This window comes from Ochotona curzoniae, unplaced genomic scaffold (genome assembly GCF_017591425.1).
Source record: "Ochotona curzoniae isolate NIBS_2020 unplaced genomic scaffold, NIBS_Ocur_1.0 contig_43, whole genome shotgun sequence".
Lineage (NCBI taxonomy): Eukaryota > Metazoa > Chordata > Mammalia > Lagomorpha > Ochotonidae > Ochotona > Ochotona curzoniae.
In genome coordinates, this window is record NW_024466218.1 from 36,484,295 (window position 1) to 36,506,380 (window position 22,086).

The window sequence follows — 22,086 nt, forward strand, 5'->3', positions numbered from 1 at the left end:
TCCTCTGGCTGCATATGATGGAGAAGTCAGCACAGCATGAGCCCAAGGACGCGGGGGTGGGGGAGGCAGGGGCTGCCTTTGGAATTCGGAGTTCTAGGATGCCTCAGGCCTTGGCTCCTCGGTCCTTCCTTCTTCCCAGGAGACCCTTGACACATGGACTCAGCTTGCACCACGAAACTCACATTCCGAACTTCAACAGACAGAGCAGAAGACGTAAGAGCAGTGCTAGCTTGGAACACAGAGAAAACTTAGGAGGGACCCTCATTTAGGAAATGAAGGTTAAAGCCAACTCACATTACCACCCCTTGCAGCGCAACAATCTGGCTAAAGGTTTTATAAATGTTTGTGTCCCCTACCCTCAGCCTACTTCAGTAGCGTTTGCATTTAAGTCAATCCGGTGTTCCCCAAATGTTAGTATTTTCACAATTGTCAAGTATATGTAATTGTGTAGAGTCAGTACTCCATGGGAAACATTGCAGATGTATTTAAAATGCTGCAAATCAAAAATATAAAATAGAAACATGCTTAGAAGTTCAAACTCAGCAGAGCTTCCAAACAAAACACAAATCTAAAAAGCCCAAAGTTTATTGCTGCATATTTAAAATTGATCCACAACAAAATACATTATGAAGTTAGAAGTCAAGTGAACTAAAACACACAAAAACATCAAGGAATTCATATATGAAATATTTTTAAGACCCTACATATATTTATGCAAAAATGGAACAAGAAAACAATACCAAAGACATGAGCAACTTACTCGTCATACTGCTAAGAAAGCCAGAGGGAAAATGACTCATCTCCATGAAAATCAAAACGCAAAGAAAGTAACGAGATACAGTATTTTTCAACCATCAGATTGGAAAGGTTTACCTTGATGATATAACTGTTTCTAAAGATGTGAGATTTCATCGTGCTTGGAGTGGCAACATTGGCTGTGATTCAGAACTGCTGAACTGTCAAAGCCTCTTGAGCAGGACCCTCGGAGCATGCCCCGCATGGGGACCTGGGGTGGGAGGGAGGCTGGGTGTGGCTTCTCCCCTTGTCCCCCTTCTCCCAGATGCAAGGAAGGAAGGATAAAAAGAATGTGGAGGTGGTGGTCGCACCCACCTTCTTGTGGCCCTTACGTATCAGATTTTCTGGATACTTTCGTCTGAGCAGGGGCACCTAAATTGATACCGTGTCATTTCTGTACTGAATGATGCTGAAATAAACAGGACAGCACCGCAGTCTCTTCTGCACGTTGACCTCCCTGCCTTGGGACATGTACTGTAGAGGGAGATTGCTGGGTCATCCTATAGTTCTACTACTTTCTGATGAGAGATGGCCATGCTGTTCGCCTCCGGGCTCTTCTCATGGACAACGGAGAGCAGTGTGCATCCTTAGCAGCACTGCTTTTTTTAAACAATATGCTTTCTTAAGTGAGATCACAGTGGCTTGATCTGCATATCCTGATGATTAATGATGTTATGCACTGTTTCAAATTCTTGTTAGCCATTTATCCATCTGATTTGAGATATGTCTAGTCAGATCCTTCGTCCATTTTTAAAACATATCATTTGGGGTTTTTTTTTATGTTGAGTTGAAGCCCTTATATATCCTGGGTAGTAATCTGGGCTGGATGGATAGCTTACACCTGTGTTCAGTAATGACGCGGTCTCTCTTCACTCCGCTGTCTCTGCTGTACAAACATTGAATGATCTCATTAATATGTAAAAGTGGAGAATATGATGATGATTAGTATAGATTGGAAAGAGCAACAGATGGAGAAGCAACGGTTAACACATGTAGGAGGGCAGCTGAAAAGAAAATAATTAATGTTCCATAGCACAGTTGGATAAGTAATCAAACTAGCTAGCTGTATACATCAAAATAGCGAGTAGAGATGACTTAGTTTCCGATTCAGAGAAATCACACTTTTCAAATGATGCATGTTTTAATTGCCTATAGGAAATCCTTATACATGATTTATATATTCTGAAATATCCACTGCATCCCATAACTGTGTCCAATGATTATGTGTAAATTAAAATTACTGTGACACTTTCAACATGAGACATAGCAGATGCATATTGTGTACAGAAACATATACATATATAGAAAGATGAAAAACTGAAAGATCATAACTCAACATGTTAGCAGTAGTCATTTTCAAGCAGATTTTATTAGGGTACATATTTGAGAATCATCCTGATAGTGGTTTTTTTTTCCAAATATGCATTTATGCTACCTACATAAAGGATTATGTTAAGAGAAAAACATACGCTGACATAAACAGAAGGTAAGTTCTAAGACAGCATTTTTCTCTGTCACTTTAATAGTGACACAGAAAGATGAGCACTGATTTACAATTTACATTTCCACATTTTGAGACAGTCGCCAGTGCAGGTGACACACAGACAAAAAGGAGAGCTGACTGCAGGGCAGGACAAGGATGACTGTTCTCAACACCAGACAACAGCAAATGTCAGAACTGCAGGATAGCCCTGTTCATGCAGCAAAACGAAGACCTCTTCTTCCCTTTATAAATGTCCGCATACTTTGAGAATCAAACAAAACCACAACAACTAACTTGGATCGTGGAGGAAGGACATTACGGAAATGAGTTAACTATTGCAATATATTTTGTGCTGAACCAACTTGGATACCCTTACATCACAGTGTTAATCAACAGTAACTTCAGTTGATCAATTCTAACATTCTGATGTGGTTAACGGATAAGAAAAAAGTGTGTGTTAAGTTTTCCTCAGACTGCTAAAAGATGAAAAAATCATTTTAGCCCTGTTAACTGCTCAATAACATTGCAGATTCAGAGATGGCAAAGAACATATATAACTGCCATCTCTAAATAAAATTTAAATAGTGTAGTGTAAATGTTGTCTAAGACTAATTTTATAGCATTTTCTTAATTAGTTTAAGTTGATACAAAGGTTTGTTTTTCAAATATCTGCCACATACGTTATATAGGTAGGTAGATGGATGGATAGATAATGGATGATAGATAGATAGATAGATAGATAGATATCCAAGCAATTAAATCTGCTTCAAATGTCAGAAAAGATCACAATGTTTTTAAACTTTTCAAGAGATGATGTTAACCAATTCCTAAATTCCACAGTGATCAGAGCTGTCTCGTGTCCCTTGAATCCTCATTGCTCCTTGCATCTGTTGAATTCCCATTACTTCCTGTTTGCTGCTGGATTGTGTTTTACTGATTGTCTCGAGTCTGAAGATTTGCTCTATTTTCCACAGAGCTGTAATCTATTCAAATAAGATACTTAGAAGGCAAAGGAAAGTGATAAAGATTGTGCCCCTTGGAACAGGAGACTCATAGACTATCCCACCACCCATAGTTCTATAACAAGGCAAGGCTCAGACTCCGCAGTGTCCGTAGGGACTGATCCTGTGGGAGCACAGCTCTCAGCTGTGGCCTTTCCCTCTTCTTTCCTTGTCCATTTTCCCCCAGTGGAATCAGTGCAACATCCAAACCAAGCCTAAAACCAAGAAGACACATTGCACGGTTCAGGGAATCTTCTCTGACGTTCTATAGACCTGGAATATGTAACTTGTTTGCTTTCTTCTGTTGTAGGACAAGGGCCATTTGTATATTTATGACATCATTTGTGAGCCATACAAAATAATTGACTTTGAAAAAAGCAAAAGCATTCTTCTATGGATTTAGTGATTTTGAGTCCAATCTGCAGGGCCCAAAACAAAGGCTGTGTGGGCCCTATTCGGCCAGAGAGCCACATGTCCCCTGCTTTCCCCTCTAGACAACGCTGCTTTCCCATCTGTCCTGGAACTCTCTGACGGTCACAGTAGGCAGGAAATGCTCATAGGCCATCAACTCTCACTGGATACGGCAGCTCCATCATGGTGTCACACAAGGTGACAATTTATTTCTTGCCATTTTTAATTCTGTGGACATATTAACCACTATCAAATGTCCCCCAAGCCATGGCACAACATGTCTACAAAATAGTGGAGGGAATGGCCAAATTTTTCCCTTAGAGCTCAACATTTGCTTTCAGATACAAGAGTCAGTATTTTGGGCTTTACACATAGTATATTGCTTCTGACCTGATCACTGATCCAATCTTCCAACAGCACTGGGGTCATTTTCCAAAAAGTTGTTGCTGTTCCCTAGTCCTGTATCAGTAGACAAAACGCCTTTATTCCCATCTTAATGATTAATATCAAAGGTTTGTAATGCTTCTTTTGGAAGTTTTGAACTGCTGTATTCAAGATAATAGAACTGTGCTCAGAAAATCAGAGTCACTCCCGTGGAATGAACTAGGCAGTCAATGCTATTTAGAGTTATAAAATAAGTTATCTGCTTTCCTTCATCTGCTCTCTCTGACACAAACAACATTTCTAATTCTGCTTCAGAAGTAGATGGTGCGTTGTGGTTCACGCTAAGAGGCAAAGGGCAAGTATGAAGGTAAGCATCTTAAGTAATCTCCTTGCCTAGTTTATTTCAAACTATTTGAACTAGAATGAGTAATAAGAACAGCTGAATGCTTAAGTAGCTATATAAACTAAAACTTTTGTAGTTATCTTCTTTTAGAATGTGATGGATTTAATGAGGACAAATGCATTAATTAGCATATAAACAATGGATACTTAGTCAAAGATGAGGAAAAATACAGTTAATATTTAACTAGTTTACCACATTTGAGTCATGGAACCAATAAGCAATGAGAGTAGAAAAGTGACCTCAGAGGCTACAAAGCCCTACTGGCTTTCTCAGATGAAGTTAGAAAGGAGTTTACAAAGATGCACCAACTTTTTATACCGTGGGTGAAGGGAAAGTGGTTCTGAGCATCTATAAGTCAAGTTTATTAGTAGTAAATCAAGCCTAGGTGGCATATCATCCTCTACAAAGGAGCTTTTTAATGTTCATTTATCTTGGACTACCTGCATAATTAATCACATTATTGATAATAAGAAACAGTGAAAATGCTAGTCTACACAGAAGTAACTTAGAGTGATTTCTCCTGTGCTGAGTTTTACATAATGTTGGAACAAGGCTAGCACATAAGTTGAGACAATTATTTGGCAAGTAGAGTGCTCCTTAGCAATGTCCCATTTTTACATTACTTCCTATGCAGTAGGCCCAGATTGAAGGAGAATTTTCCCTGTTACAGTCCTGAAGAGAAAACTTTGGCATAAGTACCAACGCTAGAAGCTGGCAGCCCTCCAACTTACCCCATGCATTAGATCTGAGTTGCTGAGTATAGTTGGAGAAACAAAGATAAGTCCAATTCTGTGCAAATTATGCTAAATTCCCAAATTAAAACTTGTTGCTGGTATTAATTAACAACTGGAAAAATGTGGTGTTGAGATACAGAGAGGTGCTCCTTTCCACTGCCACTTCCCTCGGAAGTAGACGGTGCCCCCCCCTCTGTACCCAAGTCGACTGTGACAACACACAGGGAACAGATGACTTTATTAAGAGAGAGAAGCAGAGAAGCAGCAGAATTAGCAGCAAAGCATTCTGAGATCAGGCAGTTCTGTATATAAGTCAACCCAAGTATTCTAACTTTCAGAGCCACTAAGAAACTCTTGAAGTTGTGGATATAACAGACTGGCATTATCTGCACGCTTTGTTCCTGGTGAACTGGTAAAATAATGTAATAATAATCACATCTTCTTTCATCCTTTTCGACCATATCAGTATGTGGTACCTGTATACTAGCATATCTTGAAATATGCTGGATGGTGGTAAAAAAAAATACTCACTTGGCAAAATAGTAAGTGTAGCCATGTATTTTGGAAATTGTTCACTGACATGCAGCAGCAATTCCGAAGGAAATTTTTTTAAGACCTGAAGGTCATCCGTTCAATGGAAATGTGGCAATGTTTCCATCATAGTGTGAACATGGACTCAAGCAAGCTCGGGATGAATCACGTCATGGCTTCTCCTGAGTGGTTTGCACTGGGGATTTCGACGGCCATCGTGAGCAGACTCTTCACAACATGCCTACGTCCTCTGAAGACCACAACGTTCCTGCCTGAGCAACACAATCCTAAGTAGGAATGGAAACAACACACTCTCACCATTTCAGACCAGAAGAATACACAATGGCTTAAAAACACGGGAGGTTTGCATGGCAGAGGATGTCAGTAGTCGTGTCATCGGACAGGATAGAAAGTGAATTTGATCAGCACTGAAATGTTTCTCCCACAAAGCCATGTCAGTTATTTCTGTTGCTACGGCATAATACACACTAGTTATCTAGTTATAAGCTTATTAGTTCAGGTAGGAAGTTACTTCTTCAAGGTAACAAGTAATGCCTCATTCTTATCTGTATTTCTCCTTTTAAGCACGGTAATGATAGTGAGGATGAAAATATTATTTATTAAATGACTAGATGAAGGAATGACAGAACTCAGGAGAAAGCAAGTAAAACAAGGACGGCTGAAATGGAAGATGTGTAATTAAATATAGACAGCTATAAGAGGATAAAAGTACATTTAAAAACCTGACATATCTATTCATAGAACTGGACTACCATGAGATAAAACACAGAATGACACAGCATTTGCAAAATTATTTTGTGGAACTTCGTTGCCATTAAGTCAAACCTGGGCATTCATTTATTTGGAAGATTCATTTGTTTTTATTTGAAAGGTAGATTCACAGAGAGGAGGAGGTACAAAGAGAAAGATCCTTTGTTGAATGATTCACTCCCAAAGGGGCCACAAAGCCAGAGCTGAGCAGATCCAAAGCCAGGAGCCAGGAGCTTCTTCCGGGTCTCCCACATGGGTGCAGGGTCCCAAAGCTTTGGGCCATCCTCTACTACTCTACAAGGCCACAAGCAGGGAGCTGGCTGGGAAGCAGAGTAGCTGGAACATGAACCAGAGCCCATATGGGATCCTGGTGCTTGCAAGGCGAGGATTTAGTCCCTAGGCCACTGTGCTGGACCTGAACGTAATTCCTTCTCAGTGGCCTCTGACCTTTGCAGGTGACCTCAGGGTCAGGTACTCCAGGTGAGTGTATATGTGCCTTAGCCTTCCCACGTTCTGGGTGTGAAGAGGCAGTTGCGTGCCCGTGAGCGCAGCACAGGCGTTGGAGGAGCATTGCTGTTGGCACAGCTACTCACGGGTGTGCATGATGAGCTGCCTGGATTTTTGATTGTGCTAACACAGGTGTGTGTTGTCAGGATCAGGAATATCACCAGATTCTTGCCACTATTTCTCTTCAGAAGCCAGATTTCCTTCCCTCATCTGGCTGTCCCTTTTTAGTTCTGGCCACAGTTGCTGGCTAATCCCTAGCTCCGTCTTTGAACTCTAGGCCCCATCCAGTAGAGTCTGGCTTAGACCAACATGTACCCTTGACGTTACTCCAGCTGAAAGGCAGCATTCCCCCCGGTAGCTCTCAGACCAGGCTCCTCTCCCCCCAACAGTGGAAGATGGATGCAACAGCACCATGCAGAGCACAGGTGTGCTGGGGCGGGGGGCCTACTTCTAGTGACCCATGCCACGGGGCATCAGGAAAATCCTGGTCTAAATCTCCTGGAAAGATCAAAGCAGTCACAGAAATTTAATCAACTCTGAAATCCTTGTATTTTTATCTTCCTCCAATGATTCCCTACCTTAATACCTTCGCTTATCTCTCCATGAAAGTGCACCTGTAAGGTGAGTGTGCATTTAAGTTAGGAAGCAAAGCTAATGAGAAAAACAAAACAGAAAACCCCACCACGCTTTCTCTGTATTTTCAGTAAAATATTTCAACACACCCATTTTCCCCAAATCATCTTCCAGACTATTAATCTGCAAAGCAATCATAAATACGAGGAAATATTTACAACCAATTAATCATCGATATGACAAAGTAGCCTATTTCTTTTTCAAGGACCCATTCTAAATTTCATACTTAAAATTGAGCAGATCTTTTAAAATGTGCTGTGATTTCTGGAAAAAAATGTTTCATTCAAGTTTAGTACTGACCTAAATAGAATATTGCTGGGCCACACTTTCCCTCAGAGGAGACGCTGCTTGGGCTGCTTTGCTGATGAGGCGATTTTCAAACGAAAGGGCTGAACATTGTCACCCGGTCCTAACCCGGAGGCAAGTGGTACATTATCAGCACTCATTTGCCCCAGCCTCTGTCAGTGAAAACAGCTTCAGTCCGAGACCAAGCCCCAAGCAATTGTCTCATTGAAACGTCTGCTGGCCCGGCCGTGTTTGTGCAGGAGCTTCCTGGCTACACAGCACCCAGTAAACAGTGACACACAGTGAACATAGGGACTGCTTACATGAACGAAATCATTTACAAATACACAATGTTCTTACATAAGATCATTACATATCAAAGAACAGTTCAGAAGCTTAGAACAGTTCAGTTCAATCTTCGCTTTGCACCTCAGAATTCTGAAGTGACATTAAAGGGACTGTCTGCATCTTTGATCAGAACTCCAGGGTGGACACATTGAGTCCCTCTCACCTGCACACAAATGCATGTGGTTGTGTCTTACTTAGGTCTTAGTTTTATCAAGTTTGGAAGCAGCCTATGCTATCAGCTACAGACTGGTAACCCACCATGATGCAGACATACATTTTAATGATTTTCAGTTAGAAAGACAATTACAGAGCAGATCATATGCACCTTCTAATAGCTTGATTAACAGCAAGGATGGATAAATTTAAAAGGAGGATGTAATATTACCCTGACTTAAACATCTAAACTAAGAAAGAGGTAAGCTTATCTGCCAGATTGAACCAAATAATATATCTCTGAACTGAATTGTTTCATAACAATCTCCTTTTTATATCATTCTGGTCCCTTTTCAGGGGCTGATGTTATTTGTGTCATGGACCATCTGTATTGAATCAAATGTTTTTTTTTTTTTAAAAAAACAGGTCTACACTGTTGGTATAAAATACACAAAATTCTGTTTTTCTCTTTTTTTGTTATTAAACTTTCATATTTAGAAATCCTTTAATAATGTACCATTTTCCTAATTTTTATAGCTGGGGCCAGCTTCTGTGGGGTCTGCTGGCTTCTGTTAGAACAGGTGCTGGCAGCATGCCAGAGCTATGCTTCAGTCCTTCCAATTTCTCATGCAATATATGCAGGTTGTGTATCTGCTTGAGGTGAACCAAAACATGAGCAATCCCAGTGTCCGTGCTTGGGTAGAAAATCTCCTCTACTAAGGGGAGCGTTCCTGCTCATATAGAAAACAAGAAATCTAAAACATTTCCCAAACACCACCACTCACTCTTATTCTAAACGATGATCTGATTAGAAATTACCCCAGCTGTCAGGGAGACACAAAACAAAACCACAGTAAGATTTCACCTAACTGCAGTGTGATTGCTCTGTATCCCAAACTCCATTAACAACACCTGCAGGTATGGCGATGGGGAGAAAAGTACCCTCCTTCACTGTTGGTGGGAGTGTAGCCTACTACAGCCACTATGGAAGTCAATATGGAAAGTGCTAAGAGAAGTGAAAATTACCTGTAATGTGACCCAGTTATTCCATTCCTGGGAATGTATTCAGAAGAAATGGAATCTGTATATGAGAAAGGGATCTGTAATCCTATATTTGCAGCAACAAAATCTGCAAAGACATAGGCAGTAGCTTCCCCTCATCCCACAACCGTGGCCACATGAGTGAATATTTTTATCCATCAACTGGGGATAAACATTTTTCTGTCACTTTGGTAGAAAATCATGTGGAGCTGAAGTTGATCAGGATTACATAGGATTTTGTATCTCAGTGCTAGTTCCCTGGGAAAATCCCATGTCTTCACTGGTTGTGCATAAAGTCAGAGAATGTCAAAGCATTTGAGGTGATAGCAGAACAGCAAGGCCAAGACCAAGCCACACTACATCTGCAGCTTCTTAAGGCCTGTCTGTAATTAACAACGGTGCTAGAGCTCCACACCAAGGTATAAGGGTGGGAGCCTTCAGAGTCCGCTTCTAAACACGAATGGAGACACTTCAGCTTCTCTGAGTCCAGTCAGTTAATTGTCCTGCAAGTTTTCATACACCTGTCTTTTTATCACACAATGAGGCTCAATGTCCATATATATAGGGCTATACACACACATATATGTATATATATATATTTATATGTATGTATTTATATATGCATGTGTGTGTGTGTGTGTGTGTAAACTCCCAGGGTAGAATTTATTAATATATAGCTAACTTTCATTAGGGACAACAGGGTATATTTTTGAAAGATTTGTTTATTTTTATTGGAAAGGCAGATTCATAGAGAGAGGGAAAAACAGAGAGAAAGCTCTGTCCGCTGATTCACTTTCCAAATGGCTGCAAGGGCCAGAGCTGAGACAACCGGAAGCCAGGAACCAGGGGACTCCTGCAGTTCTCCTACACAGGTTTAAGGTCCTAAGGCTTTGGGCAATCCTCAACTGCTTTCTCCGGTCACAAGCAGGGAGCTGGACGGGAAGCTGGGCCACAGGAATTAGAACTGGCACCCATGTGGGATCCCGGCTTGTGAGAGATGAGCACTTCACCACTAGGCTACTTGCCTAGCCCAAAAGAGTATTTGTCCTCTTTCTTTCTTTCTTTCTTTCTTTCTTTCTTTCTTTCTTTCTTTCTTTCTTTCTTTCTTTCTTTCTTTCTTTCTTTCTTTCTTTCCTTCCTTCTGGTAAAAAAGATAGTTACTTTGCATCATTTTTACTTAGATTTAAAAAATATAGTAATGAAGGTAATATTTGTGCCAGTGACTCTAACAGTCAAAATTCAGAAAAAGAACACCATTTTGGAAGTTGAAAGTGTGACTTCCTGTCCCAGGTGTGCTGTTCAGTTTTGTTTCTTGAATCTTTGAAATCATGAAAGAGTCCTACTGACTTAGCACAGGGATGTTTTCTTCATTTTATAGCTTCATGTTTGGTTTTACCTAATGGAAAGAGGAGTCTCTGGAGACTCAGTCATCATTCCACTAATAAAGACACATTTAACTGAGACACTGTGCATACTCTCAAGACTGAGACATCGAAGATGAAAGCAAGCATGCATTTTTTTTCATTTCTTTTAGGCTTAAAAATTGCTTCAAACCTTCACCCTTTGGTTATCCAAGAGGCACGAACCTAGGTAAAGACACACAGAGATGCTCTCAAAGATGCTTTCATTAGATTATTCTGTTAATTTTCTTTATTTAAAAAATCATTTACTTATTTTATTATTCCATGATACAATTTCATAGGTTCTGAAATTTCTCTTCCCTTTGCTCCAAATCTCTACCCACCCCCATCCCACTGATTTCCCCCATATCTTACAATACTATAGTCCTTCACAAACAGTCTTAAGTCCATCGTTATGTATTTTATGTGTATCCAGGCATGGACACTGGAGGAGAGTCAAGACACATTCAATGGTTTTGTTGGGAGACCATCTGTAAGTGAAAATGCACACTGCATTGCATGTTTACATCTGGATGTGATAGTCTCTACCACATATTTAGTATGCATCCCCTTAAATGAAAAGCCATAAAACAAAATCAACAACAGAAAATTTACAACCATATGAAGTTAAATCACATGCTACTGAATGAACAATGTGTCATTGAATACATGAAAATCAAAGACCTTCCTGAAGCAAACAATGCTATTGGTGACATATGAGTCAGGGAGGAAATTAAGAAGAAAAATAAAAGCTTTCTTTTGAATGAATGAAAACAAATTAAAAATACCAAGCCCCCTGAGATGTAGCAAAAACAGTATTGGAGGGCTATTGTTCTTGTATATTACATGAAGACTGCCTTATGTCAGAGAGAAGATAATGATTGACTTTTGGGGGTTGACTTATTTCACTGAGAATAATGGTCCCAAATTGGGACCATTTGGTTGCAAACGATAGAATTTCATTCTTTTTAATGACTGAGTAGTATTCCACGGAATAGATGTACCACAGTTTCTTTATCCAGTACTCTTTGGATAGGCATTTGGGTTGTTGTGTCTGGACCTGTGCCACTCACATGTGTGGAGCTCCTGACTCCTGGCTTCTGCCTGGTTCAGCTCTGGCAGTTGTGGCTGTATTGGGAATGAAGCAGTAAAAGGGCATCTCTCACTCTCTTTCTCTCCATAACTTTTGAAAAAATAAGTAAAAATATAAATTTTCAAAAAGATAATGTACTGGAAGATATTTTTTATTCAGTACTCTTGCTGGCCACTTATTTTGATGTCAAGTATTGATTTCCGAGGAAAAGCTGTACTGGGCTTGGGTCTTTGTAGAAAATAGACCTGCTCTTACCCATCAAGGTTACTGGAGGTGTGGGTTCTCAGCCCCATGGGATGGCAAATGATACATTTTTCAATTGGTTTAATGAAAAATTGAGCCTTATCACTTGTTGGCTAAGAAAAGGGATTTCTCAATGTGTCAAGAGAAGCATCTCCGGAGCGCAGAAGTGAGAAAAAGCAGGCGCTGATTAATTTCCATGTCAAGTGGGTCAATTACCACAAGAATAAAATTGTCACTCCCCGTGATTTTACCAGACACAAGGCGCTTAAAGTTTGAGTGAGCCTAGGATCTACGAGTGTTACAAGACCGGGGTATTTAGCAGTGTCAAGCTGACAGAGCCGCTTCAGAACAGGAGCACTTTTAACAAAAGACTGGAACACTACTGAATATTCACTTTATTGCCAATAATCATCTCTTAAACATGATAAATTTATTTTTGATTAACATTTTTATCTTTTGGTATGTTAATATACATAATTAAGTTATAATCAAGCATACATTTATGGAAACCAAATTATATATCTCAAGGAATTTCTCATACCTCTACTCTGATCCACTATGCATTACTTTCAAAAATCTGGTATCCACAAAAGCCTACTTTTTCAACTCCTTACTATAAATTCTATGGACAAGACTGCCTGATCACTCATGAAGGCAAGTATATGGGCATATACCCATATTTCAGAAATCATTGCTAGAACTTTTCTGTAAGGTATGATTTTTAGCCTGTGTTTTCAGCACTTAGGAAACAAATATGTAAGTTACCAATGAGGTATGATGAATCAAAAAATAGCCACCCTAAAGCCAAAGCACAGTAATAAATGTAATAGGAGTTAAAGATAATACAGAGCATGGAACTTGAAATATATTCTGGAGAATTTTTCTTCTATTTAAGGACTTTGTTAATACAATAGATAGTTTTTTATTACGTATTTTGATTGAGAATCCCTCACGGCAATGAACCGAATGGAGTACAAAGGTCAGCAGAGAAGTTGACGGTATCTATTCGCTCTGACTTACAACTTTGCTTTGTTTTAAGCACTTTTAATTCTTTAGCTTTTAACTGTAATGAACAGGAACAGGATTTGTGCCTGCAGAGATGTAGTGATGTGTGAATTTAAACAACAGCAATAACTTTGTTACCTAAAATAAACCAGAATAGAGTTCAAAACTCAGATGACCCCAAATATTCTGGAATCCACAGGATGCACTGCATGACACAGTAATATGCTGAAAGAATTGCAAAATACACATTTCACTATATGTTGTTGTCAATATAGTTCTCAATGATGAGAATAAACTATGCCAAGAAGTTGAATAAGAAATAAATGCAAATATCTATGGAAAGGTGAGGAAGACTGTGTTAGCAATATTTCATAAAAATCACAATTACCAAAGGAAAACGTCTTTGACTCCAAAAATATTCTTTTTGAATCTGCTATATAATCTGATGGTCTTTAATGGAGAGAGTAGCATACACATGATAATAAGAATAATTAAAAAACCGAAATGCTAGTGAGGATGTTCTATGTAATATAGCTAATGACCCTAGCCAAAAATTCAAGCAAAGATTTGCACCACAAACAAAAAAGAGAAGATAAAATACACATAAACTAAAATAGTAGGATGAATTTTAATTGTTTTCAGTAGAAATAAATATTTCATCTCACCCAGAATAGTAGCAATGGTCAGCAAAGTCTTTTTTTTACTATTTACTTTTAAATATTTTATTTTTATTTTTTTATTTTTCATGATGCAGTTCCTTAGACTCATGTATTTACCCTTCCATCCTTTATTATTTGAGAGAGAGAGATACAAAGTGAGAGAAACGGATTGAAGCAGAGGGAGTATGAGAGAAAGAGCTCATCATCTGGTTCACGCCACATGCACCTGCAGAAACACCTGCAGGTCAGGTTGAAGCCAGAAGCCACAGATCCTCTCCAGATCTCCCACACAGGTAGCCAAAACATTGTAATTGAATCATTACCTGCTGTTTCAACAAGTTCACAAGAACCAGAGGCAGAGCTGAGACTCAACTGTGTTACAGGATTGTGATGTCAACCATTGTCTCACACCCCCATTCCCATCTGCAGTGTGTTTCATCTGAAAAGTAACTTGGGAAGTCAAGTTATAATGAGACAAATCCTACATATGCATGACAGAAAGGGGAACAGAATAGTTATGAATGTCAGTGTCTTGTGTCAAGGTCATCATATGTGTTAACACAGAAAAGAATTTCAACTACTCTCCAAGAAGTTTCAGATTAGAATGACTATTATTTTAATACATTTGTCTCAGCTAAACTTGAAACAAATGTTAATAAAACCCAGTATCCTAGTTGATCAACTGCATATTAAAACCAAATTATTTTGTTCCCAACCCAGAAAAATACAAGTTACCTATTTAAATTAATATTATGCAAATGTAATCAGAAAGTTATTGAAAATATTCATAATCTAGACATCAAGAACTATCCCTGAAAAGATGAAAATATCACCAATGTTGGATTTCAAAAGTTTCTAGTGAAGACATTGGGGAAAGACATCCACACAGAGGGGTGAAAATCCCTGTGAACTCTGGGATAGAGCCATGCCACACACACAGCTGAGAACAGCCATGCACCTAACCACACCACCATGCCACGCACACAGCTGAGAACAGCCATGCACACAGCTGGGAACAACCATGCACCTAACCACACCGCCATGCCACACACACAGCTGGGAACAGCCATGCACCTAACCACACCACCATGCCACGCACACAGCTGAGAACAGCCATGCACCTAACCACACCACCATGCCACGCACACAGCTGAGAACAGCCATGCACCTAACCACACCACCATGCCACGCACACAGCTGGGAACAGCCATGCACACAGCTGGGAACAGCCACTCACCTAACCACACCACTGACACAGACCCTGGGAGGCAGCTGGGGATGACTCGCTTGCTTGGATTCTCTCTCTCTCTCTGACATTAAGTATAAAATAATTGAATATGTTTGAGTTCATGGAAAATAAAATTTAAAGATAAAGTGCATTTCCATGATTTTAAAAAACACTTTATACACAAAATAGATGTTGGATACAAAATTGGACACAGTTGAAGTATGAATCACTAAATAGGAATATTAAATAGAGGGTGCACAAAATTTGGAAGATGGATTTGTGAAGAAACAAATTGAATCTGTAGAGGTTAGCTTCATTAGTTCTAACACATCTCAAACAAAGATAATGTTGGAAATGTGCTGCCTGAAGTCATAATGAATTTTAAATTTCTCAGAGGTAAAAATTACAAGTCTTCATTTTTGAAAAGTTGGCAGATGGGAGAAATACAAGTTGCTCAAAAATTAAAAACAAAATTGCCATAAGATCTGCGGACCCCATTCCAAGTATGTACCCAAATGAACTGACACCAGGACGCCCTGGAGATGCCTGCGATGCCTTCTTCACCGCGGCATTGTTTACAGGAACCAGCATTTCAAGACAGGACCAGTGTCCACAGAAAGTCTAAGACGTGGCTTACAGAGGAATACAACTCAGCCACAAAGTGACATTCCATCACTTGCAACAATGTGGTTGAGTCTAGAAGACATCGTGTTGTTAATAAGCCAGAAACTAATAAACATCAAGTGACCTGGTTTATGTGTAGTGTCAACATGTAGAGTTCACATGAGAGAGTGGGATGCTGTGTGGGGAGCAGGGACTGGGAGAAGTTGGTGAACAGGCGCCAGGTGACCTTGGTTACTGTGGTTAGAAGTGGCAGAGGTTGTCTGGATCAAGTGAACAGCACAATGGCTACCATTTTAATGATGTGGATTGCAAGGGAGGACTTTAGCTGCTCTTACCACAACAAAACCATCTCAAAAGGACAGATATCCCAAGTTCTCTCTTATAAAAGGTAACATTCATGCAAAAAATAGATAGATAGGTAAACAGGTCTATACATACATCCTCACAGATGAACTGTGTAATGGAGAGTAGCATTTTGGAAGGTGAAGATACATTGCAGTATGCATCTCTACTCCCAAATAAAAGGAGAACGCTGAATGAAACTGCTACATGGATTTTGGTAATATGACACAAGAAAAATAAATACATCTGTAAGAAAAATAAGTGAAAAAGACAAAACTCTCCTGATACAGCAAGTAGTCGATTAGATTAAAGGTGACTGTGAGATCGGTGAGAAAAGCAGAGTTCATATGCCATCTCCAAGTGAAACGAAAGAATCCAGAGGCGTTGAAAGGCACAGAAGACAGCTGATACACTAAATAAACACAACAGAGCTGATAGGCTAGAATAACTGAAAGACTCAGGAGTTAAATCATGTTAGATAGCTGGACAGTTGGGTAGATAGATACATAGATATATAGATAGAAAATGAGAGCCATCATAATTTCAGTTCCAGTTTCAACTCCTGACTGACTCCCTAAGTGGCTGAGCTCCTCCCACTCCCTGGAGACCTAGGGGAGCTCCCAGCTCCTGGCTTCAAATCAGCCAAGACCTGGCAGTTGTGGGAATTTAGAGAGAAAAACAGGGGCCTGATTTCTCTCTTGTTCTCTTCACCCCCTTCACCTGTCTTCCCTCTTTATATCAAATACTAAAAATCAAAAGCAAAAATACCTGATCATATTTAACTATGTTTCCATTAGTTAATAAATGACATTTTTTCTAGACACTTTGCATAAACTTATTCAGAATTTTACTGGTCTTATTGTCTCTGTTACTTTGTAGTGCCCAGAGAAATAGCAAGAAAAAATTGAAGCGGAAAACTGAAGATTTTGTACATATTAGCCTGTGATCCTCTACCAGCAAATGCTAACTGCTGCAATTAGAGTGGACTTGGTAATTTTGCCTGGGTCTATGGATCAAAGCACAGGGGGAATGAATTTGATTATGATGTGTTCCTGGGTTTTTATAGAATCTTGGCATTTTCTCACCTTCTGATCTTGCCATGCAACCAAACCATCCCTGCATTTCAAAAAGGAATGAGGAGACAGAGCACCTGCAGGAACGTTGTTCTCCCTGTATGGCACGCACATAGATCTGCATGTGAGTAAGCCTCCATTGCGTGACCCTGTGACTTCCCTCTGCAGCCAAGGGATGACACCTTGTTTTCATAGTCATTGCCTGAGGCAATACGTGGAAACATGCAGTTCTTGCAACACAAATTAGACATCCCTCATCACTGGTTTTCCCAGGGCTCTGAAGTCAGCTGAGACGCTCCTTACACTCAGTCTTTAAGAAGAACTGCCAAATTGCTGGTCATGGAACACCTAGTGTTTGGAAAATCATGTGGTCCAGAAGCAAACAGCATCATACATGGTGAAGATAGTGCATTCCAAGCAGCTAGACAGCACTGGCTTGCCAGATGTGCGTGTGAGCACCGCTGGGTGCGAGTACTCCAGACAAGGACCCACAAGCCACAGCTCTGCCTGAAGTTCACTTGTTCAACCACCCAGCACACCACAAGCCTTGCTTCCCTTAATTGGAAATACAGATACCACTTAAGAAACTGAATATTTTATATAACTTTATACCATTAATAAATGTTAATGAATTCTTACTTATTAAAGTTCCTACAATTATTTGTCCCTTACAATTCAATACAGAGCTTTTAGTAATTCAAAGTTAAATAATTAACATTAATGAAGTGGGAGAGCAATTGCCTTTAAGAGGCTTTCATTAAGCAGCCTGAGCATCAGTGCAAGGCATTGTGCTATAACAGACTCTCTCTTACACACACACACACACACATACAATTAGCCTTTCCAGTGAGGCCAAGAACTCAACTGACTCTCTCTATCCAGAGAGTCCCCCAAATGCCACCTTCTTCTCTTGAGTTCTCAGCACTGTCTTGCAGCTGAACCACCTCAGCTGTCTCCCACTTTCATTCATATTTCCTGGCTCAGGATAGATTAGAATTTCCAGAAAATGTGGGGACTGATGTCTCCTTTGAAAGTGTGTGTGTGTGTGTGTGTGCTCTGATGTTATTACTGCAGTGTAGCTATCAAAGGGAAAAGCAGATTCCTCATTATTCTCCTTTTATGAAATGTGCTATAAAGAACTCATACGGCCCGGCACCGTGGCCTAGCTGCAAAAATCTTTACCATTCGGGCATTATTTCTTTCCGCCTATTTCAGCTGAGAGCCAAGAAATGCATGCGTACCACATTGCAAATTGGCATCTGCAAGGATTTCCAAGCTGAAGCTCCTGCACTGCAGTCAGCGGATGCCCACTTCCCCCACCTGCCTTCTCTCCTGTGTCCCTGCCATCTTCTTGTGCTGTGTTCAGTCTGGACTTGCTGCTGCAGTCTGCTCTTGTTATCCTGGAATCCTGTCCATATGATTCTGAGATGTGAGGAACGGGCAGTGCTCGGTAATCCTACAGATGCAACCCAGGATAGCAGCTGGCTATGAGCTTGGCTATGACCTTCACGAGTGACTCAGCTCTCAGAAGGAGGGCTGGTGGGGAGGTAGTTAGATGATTCCTTGCCTTCCAGCTTGGCCATTGTCCTGGAGAACGCTATCTACTGTGCTTCACAATGATGGGAGCGAATCCCTTTCTGCACATTTTGGTTCTTCACTTGAGGAATTTGGGAGCTAAAATTAAGGAAAATGGATGTTCCGTAAGACTGTCGCCGTAAAGGGTTCTCACACTCACGCAGTCCACTTTCAGTCTGTGCATAAAGCTCCATTTCCTAACTGTTTCATGGCTCCAGCACCTTCTGCCCCTGGCAGGTTGATCTCAGCTATAATTCTCAATGTTTTCTTGGCTGTTGAAAATGAGGGACTTCAGCTTTCTTCATGACCTTACTTTTCTAGTACCACCAAGAAGAAGCACAGGCTTTTGGCGTGTTCAACTCCGTTGTTGCTGTAGGATTGTGAATGGTGAAATTTATAGTGAAACACGTCATGACAAATTCACAGCATGATGTAACACCCACAATCAAGTAATAGGTCGGCTTATCATCCTACAAAATCCCCAAGTCCTTTTGTAATGACCTCATTCCCCTGGCTTTGTGCCTGGTATCAATATCTCTTCTCGGTACATTTTCCCTCTTCATTTTATTACAAGAGTGGCCACCATATGACTGGAATATCATATCAATGGGATCATTAAATACAAAGTTAAGCCAAGAGACCAACAGAATGACAGAATTTCCGTACCTTAGCTTATTTTCCAGTATCTGCAACAGTCTGTCCCAGGTGAGGTGGAAGCCTAAAGCATCAGCTCCGTTGCATCCTCCCTGGAGCATTCTTTGCATCCCATGGTATACATTAGCACAAAAACACAATCTGAAATACAGCCAGGACTCAAACTCAGGCACCCAAATCCCATTAATTGTCCATTATCTTTTCAATTGCCTTATCCTACTGGCCCTTGGATGTCCCCTCCTATGTAGCCATGTTGAGTCCACTGGAGTTTCAACTGTTTTCAGATGATCTATCCAAAAAGCACAGTTATTAAGTTTGACTTAGATTTGTAGAGTCAATTTTGAAATGTAAATAGTGTTTACCTTCCTGGTGCTTTTCATTTTTTTCCTTAACCCTATGTGCTGTAATGTCAAATTACCTTACTTTTCAAATCAAGAGCTTTGATATTTCTTGATGTGTGGTCCTTACTGGGAATGAATTAAATCAGCATTTTTTAATTTATAAAGATATTTATTTTCATTAAGAAATGCTTTGTGTTGCTGATCATTTTTAACCATGGGTGCACGTTGATAAATTTCAGAATCTTCGCAGCCTTGTCTTTTCAGATATCCCTCTGTGTCTGCATCCACTCCTCTCCGGCAAGAACTGATCCCAACAAGAACTTGATTCAGGCGGTCTGTGCCTCCAGCTTCATCATTTTCCATGAAGCCTCTGTATACATGAGGCGTCTATTCTTGCCAGGCACTGAATTTCACCTTCCGTCCCATCCCTCACTCAATCTCTGTCTTCTCAGAATTCAGAAAATGTCCAATAGGGAAAAAGGACCACGTCACATCCTAGCTGCGAGCTGCCATGGCAGCCTCAATGGCCATTAACAGCTCTGCTGGGTATTCCTTTGGTTAATTCTTTCCACCTATGCAAATCATATATTCTACTCATGCCAGATATACAAAGTTTCCTCAAATAAGAGGGTGTCGAGGATGGCACCTGCCCTAAGAGCAGCTGCACACTCCGGACTGTTACTTCATGTGCATTCCACCTTGCTACAGATTTGCTTTCTTTGAAAGTGAAACCTTTATAGATTGTCTCCATTTTGTCCGTGCAAAAAAGTCTTGCTTCCACTTGTCACACAGCATCCAGTAGTGGGAAATGCATGTTGAGTTGGGTAATCTGTTCCCACTCATTCATTTAATAAGTGAATCAGTAAGTAATTCAGAGGCAATGTGGACATGCGCTTTAGCAAAAATGCTATCGAGTGTGTGCTCAATTTAGACAGAGAGGCTCCACCAGCATAACCGATTCAGAGAATACAGCCCGTATCACTTGTAACACAAGCTATGCCTCTTTGCACGATTTCGTACAAGTGTGCCTGTAGCATGTGGCACCAGAAACAGCTGCTCGTCCGGTTGCTGTGATTTCCTATCTGAGCGCATTACTCTTCTGCCATTTACTGTAAAGAAAGCCAATTACAAAGATGGCGATGGTCTCTCTACCGTCAAACACACTTAACTTTTAATTACTTTTCTCCCTCAGTTGTGACACTTATACCTAAAAGCATCTAGCCCTGATTAGTGGAAAATGCCCATCATTCAAGGAGGAGCTGTAATTAAATGAAAGCTTAATGGCTGATGTTTAGGAAACTATAAACAGAGTTCATTAAGTGGCACCTCTATCAAGTGAAAACTTTCCCTCCAGTGGATATTCAATCAGGAAAGCTCCAGTGTAGGCTTAAGTTTAATTTTGTTTTCAACTGTTACTGCCAATAAAAATTGCTTTTATTTCAGGGGGGGTGGAGACAATACAGTGTCTCAACACAAGCATACTTAGTGCAATGTTCATATCAGAGAAAACAAGAAGATCTCCTCAAACATCTACCATCTTATTAAGATGAAAATATTCAAAAGCCTTCCACAGCACCTATAAAATATATTATTCGGGGCCTGATATAATGGGTCAATGTCTAAATCTTCACCTTGCAAGTACTGGGATGTCATATGGGTGCCAGTTTGTGTCCCAGCTATTCAACTCTGCATCGAAGTTCCTGCTTATGACATGTGAAAGCAGTTGAGGATGGCTACAATGCCTCGGGACCCTGCAGCCACAAGGAGACCCAGAAGCAGCTTCTGACTGCTGGTTTCAAATTGGCTCAGCCCTGGCTGTTGCAGCCACTTGGGGAGTGAACCAGCTGATGGAAGATCTTTCTGTCTCTCCTTCCCTCTGTAAATTTGTCTTTACTATAAAAATAAATAAACCTTTTAAAATATTATATCTATTTTTACAAACCACCTTACGTAGTAAGGTGCCAAATGCTAGTCAAGGACTGTCTTCACAGATACAAAAAACTGACTTCTCATCTCTGCTATCTTTTTTCTGATGCTTCGATCATCTCCTGGTAAGACCATATCTCTCACCTCTGACAAAGCAATGCATCCCATGTTCTGAGACAGCCCCAGCACCTTCCTCACTTCAGTTATTTCTCATCTTTAAATTCAGTTCCCAACATTCCTGTCTGATCAGTGACATTTGTAAAATTAAGGAAGAATTTAGTCCAGTGAAATACTTTGCTTTATTAAGAGCTTGAGGAATGCAGTGTCAACATTTGGGGAGCTAAAATAAATAGAACATTTTTGTGTTTTTTATCAAAGTTGGAGCCATAAAATTTTATGATGAAATTTTAAAAATTACACGAACTTGTATATACAAATTAGTC